Source organism: Octopus bimaculoides, chromosome 16, assembly GCF_001194135.2.
Source record: "Octopus bimaculoides isolate UCB-OBI-ISO-001 chromosome 16, ASM119413v2, whole genome shotgun sequence".
NCBI lineage: Eukaryota > Metazoa > Mollusca > Cephalopoda > Octopoda > Octopodidae > Octopus > Octopus bimaculoides.
The window spans coordinates 30,598,152-30,603,697 of NC_068996.1; the positions used below are offsets into that span (position 1 = coordinate 30,598,152).

The 5,546-nt window shown below is 34.9% G+C and overlaps 1 protein-coding gene across 1 annotated transcript in view; it reads left to right on the forward strand.

The window, feature by feature from the left end:
- The first annotated feature begins 4,798 nt into the window (after nucleotides 1-4,798).
- Nucleotides 4,799-5,546, forward strand: part of LOC106871429 (Golgi resident protein GCP60) — a 60,155-nt gene continuing 59,407 nt past the window's right edge. Inside the window, exon 1 of the mRNA XM_014917879.2 lies at nucleotides 4,799-5,438. The gene's annotated coding sequence lies outside the window, so the exon portion shown is untranslated. The remainder of the gene's footprint in view (nucleotides 5,439-5,546) is intronic.

The following is a 5,546-nucleotide window of genomic DNA, read 5'->3' on the forward strand; positions in this document are numbered from 1 at the left end:
CTGGTGATGACATAATGTCACATGTGTTTGTATATTGTTATTATTGTCCTTTTAGTAAACAAATAAACAAGTAAATTAACATATTACAATGTCTGCAAGTTGATGAATACCACTTATTAATCCCCTCCATTTTCTTATTGCTATATATATATATATATATATATATATATATAGGACAGGCTTCTTTTCAGTTTTCATCTAGCAAATCCAGTTACAAGGCTTTGGTCAGTCCAAGGCTCTAGTAGAAGACACTTGCCCAAGGTGCCATGCAGTGGGACTGAACCAGGAACCATGTGGTTGGAAAGCAATCTACTTACCACATATCAAACAGTTTGACTCAGCTCCATGCAACTTAAAATTTCAGAGGCTCATACAACAAACCTAACTCATCTAGCATTTAGAGATCAAGTAACAGGAAATGACACAAATTTCAAGATGTCTACTATATGTTAGGACTTTAGTGGTCAACTCAGATTATGTGGTATTATTAGCTTGTTGGAAGTGACATCAGACCATATCTTTGTTCTTAGATTCTCTTGGTCAGACAGGACGTTGGTAGCAGCTGTTGCGGTTATGGTATTATTCATTTAGCAAACATCAGTCCATTGTATTTGTTGCTACACATGGCAGGGTAGGGTGTTGTGGGTTAGTGGAGGACAAATGCTATAATGGTGACAGCCTTTCTGTAGGAGTAAGCAGACTTGGTTGTGCTAGGTTGGACTGTCAGCATGGATGGGGCTGAAATCTATTTGGTCAGCAGAGGTTAAAGTGACATGCTCTTGTGTATGGAGTTTGCAAGTCTAAGCTGATATCTCTTGATTGTCAGGTCACAACGGTTTGAAGTTCATTAATAGTGCTTACCTTTGGTGACAACAATAAGACAGTACTTCCTGTTGATAGATACTGCAAGTTGGTGGAGTGTGAGTAATCTTTCACAGAGTTCACAGTTGCAAGCTCCAGGTGAATATGAAGGGACCTTTTTTATTTGATGTTGGGGAAGTTGTTCCAATGATCATGAAGTCTCCAGATAAAATGGAACAAGGAGGTGGAGTTGAAAGAGTGCATGTGCTGTGTATACCCCCTCTTGAAGTTATTGGAAATCATGTCTTATAATGCCATCAGATGGTGTGAGCTCTACAAACTACAGCCCTTAAGAAGTGGGATTTTCCCAGTAAGCAGTTGGTAGGATTTTAGCAATAGCAAAGTGGGGTATGTATTGATAGTTGTGTAGTTGTGTGTCTGCATCTATTGTAGCATGCAATGTTGGAAGCAATGTTGTCTAACAGGAATAACTGAACTTGGACAGTGTAGCATTTGAAATATTCATAATACTTATGGGTTCTGGAGAAGTGTTTCTTAATTAGCAACAGGAAGCTCCTAGTATGCTGGTCAAAACTTCTAGACTACATAGAGGATTAAACTAGGTTATCTTTCTTCTCCTGGTTCTCTTTGGGTTCAGAGGTGGGGGGTGAGGTGTTTTTCATATATATTAACTTCTCAGTGAATCCACTTCTCACTAATGTCTCATTATAATGGGCGGAGGCCTCTGTTGAAGATCTCTATTCACAGATAGCTTAGAGATTCTTCTACTTATGCCTGTGACTGTTTCTAATTATAGTGAGGGTGGTTCGAGTTTCTGTGGGTATACACAGTTTCCTTGATGGGCTTCCTGTAAGGGTAGTACTTGCCCATCTTCTGATCTAGGGTTACATCCAGGAAGTTGATATTTGTTAAATTTGTGGTGACTGTTATAGATTAGCCAAGTTCTTTGAAGAAAATCTTTATCAGATCTTTCTTGAACTAGTCCATGGTATGACTGTTCATATAACTTGAGACTGCCAGACTGTATTTCCTGTACAGGGTTGAACTATGGGGATGCATGCACTTCCTTCGAGTATCTAGGATAAATGACCTGATGAGGATTATGAGACTGAAATGTGATATAGGTGGAAACACATGGTTAGGCAGTCCACATGATCCTCAGTGTTTATCTCATTGTATGTACAGATGATTTTCCTGTATGTTGTGGTGAATATGTTTGTAACAAATATTGTGTGTATGTAAGTGTTTGTCTCATGGATGTTTTGTTGACAAAGATGTGTATATTAGGTGATTCTTTTATTCTTTTATTTGTTTCAGTCATTTTAACTGTGGCAATGCTGGAGCACCACCTTAATTTTTATTTAAAGAAGCAGTTAAAATGATTCTGAAATCTTACCTTCTTTACATGTTCATTTAGTCATCTTCAAGGTTCTTGAGGAATATACTTTTATTTTTTTCACATGTTTAAGCCTAAAGGCTGTTACCACACTGGAGGCTTATATATATATATATCGTCATTTAATGTCTGTCCTCCATGCTAGCATGGACTAGATAGTCTATATATATATGGGAGAATATACAAATAATAACAACAGACGAGGACAGGTGGTGTAAATAACAAAAGGATATATTAGTATGACGCTCGGGAATACGGAAAGTCTTTGATGTTTCGAGCTACGCTCTTCAACAGAAAGAATACGGAGACAAGGAGAAAAACACGGAGAAAAAAAATTGAATAGTGTTCAGTCAACGGTCAATCATAATAATGATGATATATATATATATATATATATATATATATATATATATATATATATATATTTATATACATACATGCTTACATATATATATATATATATACACACACACACATATTTATTTGTTTATAATTATTTAGCAGAAACAAGGTAACAAGCTGACAAAATTGTTAGTACAGTGGACTACCACCATTTTGTCTGTATGTTCTGAGTTCAAATTCCACTGAAGTCATTTTTGCCTTTCGGGCTCAATAAAATAAGTACCAGTTGAACACGGGGGGGAGGGAGTCAATGTAATTGATTACTCTCTCCCTTGAACTTATTGGCCTTGTCCAAAATTTGAAACCATTATTTAGCAGAAGCAGCAGATTGACTCAAGGGTCAGGAGTTTCATGCATTAGCACTTATCAAGCTCATTAAGTTTGATAAGTGCCAACTCTTGGTCCTTCAGTCACTCTATTGCTGTTGTTAAATATTAATAAAAAAATATATATATTCTTATGTTTCGAGTTCTGTTAGAACTGGTAATTTCTACAATTCCTGGCCATGGATTATCATCAGACATTCTCCTTTGGAAATGCTAATGAACCTTACCTGTAACTTTATTTTTTATTTGATCATGGAACTGCATATTCCATATCTATTTCACTCTGACTCTTCCTTTATTGATAAACTGGAAAGTACTAATATATTTGATCGGGGATATTTCTTTGTTTTCATATTTTTCTGACTTCTCTCTCTCCAATTATGGAATAATTAGCTTATGGAATCCTCACTCAATATCATGAGCAACATGCTTGACTATTCTAGAAACAGCTGTAAGAGACTCTATGTGTTTATGATCTTTATCTAAAATAAATATTTTTTTAGTGATGCCAAATATTTTGTTTTTTCATTCTATACTTTGATCTATGTATATGTGTGTGCATATGTATGTATGTATGGATGTATGTATGTATGCATGTATGTCTGTACGTATGTACAAGACGAGTCCTGTTTTAGGGTTGATATATGACTTCCAAACTGGGAGACACTTTTGACCCCTAATTCTTGTTTTACCCGTTAGAATATCAAAGAGTATTAACAACATAATACACGATCCAGATTTAGTAATGTTTAAACCTGTCAGTTATAAACTGCAAAGTAACAAAGAAATGTATGACTTCACAGAAACTGGGTGCTACTGTTGACATACTGTGTGTGTGTTTGTATAATCTGTATTAAATTAAGAGAAGAAAACGGAGTGCCAGTGGTTAATACTTATATATTAATAAATTGACAATCATTTCTTCCTACAGCTGTTTCCATTTATCCTCACTGGATAAATTACAAATTTATGCATCAAATTTGCATTTATAAGTTATAAGTCTGCTGGAATGAACAGATAGGTCAACATGTAATTTTTTTATGTTCAACTTTTCCCTGGTGATATTTTGCTCATAACTTATAAATGCAAATTTAAAGCATAAATTTGTAATTTATCCAATGAATATAAATGGACACAGCTGTAGGAAGAAATGATTATCGATTCATTAATAAATAAATATTAACCACTGACTCTCCATTTTCTTCTCTTAATTTAATATGAATTATATACTGAATACATACCTATTAATTTAGGGAAATTTTATTTCCCAGAGATATATGGTATAGAACAAGTGTTTTCTTGGCTGTAATCATCCCTTTAAAAGGTTAATATCCTATAATTAACTTACACACACGTTTTCTCGCATAAAATCTGCGATTGAAATAGTTCACAGACGCATTGCCTTTGCTTTGCACAGGATATGTAAGAGAATAGTATACGTGTCGTGAATTATGTAATTATAATCCATTGATGGATGTATCGATGTCTCGTCAGACACCTATCATCTGATGACGAGAAACAAAAATACTCACACATAGTATCGCAGAAATTCCAGAGAAAAAATTCAAAAGAAAACTCTAGATATTTTGTTAATTTTTTTTTTAAAGATACTGAATAAAACAATTTTTTTTATACACGTGTGATGCCAAAGTATAAACTACTGTCATTGTCAAAGGTTATGTAACGTCAATACATAAACGGATTAAAATAGTTTATAACTATTACTTTCGGTATTTAAAAAAAATGTGTGACATTTAAACCTGTAATTTTCTCTTACATTCCAGCACACACCTTAGATGTAAGTTCAGCAATTTCTTGTTGTACAACCTGCACAGCTGATTTGTTTATAGTGATCAAATGCTTGTAATGTACACTCGCTTACTTTTACCATCGGAAAGACATTTTCTGTACAGGTGCACGGTGTGCCGCATATCAGAATGATCGCAGAGCAATGAGAGATGAAGTATTCTGTTCAAGAACACAACGCATCGCCTGGTGCAGAAATCGAAACCACGATCGTGAGTCCAACGCCCCTAAACACTACGATACACGTCTTCTCTCTCACATACACAGAATATATATATTAGTAGTTATCCTACATATACCTACAAAGCACAGGAAACGTTAACAAAGCCGCTTCATATCGCCAGTTAGGCAAGAAATAGCGTATAAATCATTTCCTCCCTCACAAATTATATCTTACTATGTTAAATACGGATGGACTCAATAAAAGAGAGAACGTTGGCAGGTATAAAATATTATTTTAATCATGCATCTGTCGGATTAGAAATAAAAATTGGTTCTTCCATAGATTCAAACAGGAAGCAGTTTCTTACATGAACGCATGCGCACTACAGCGCCAAAGAGGAACTGAGGCTACAGAGAAAGCGGAAATCATCTGTCTGTGCGTCTGTACGTGAGCAAGGAGTTTGTAGAACTGTCTATGTGGACACGGTGTGGGAGTAGCTGGAGGTGTGTCAACACACCACTGGGTGAGCAACTTTCTTTCTATTTATGCATACATACTGGCATTATATATATATATATATATATATATATATATGATTATACACATATACATATTTCGTTTATAATATATA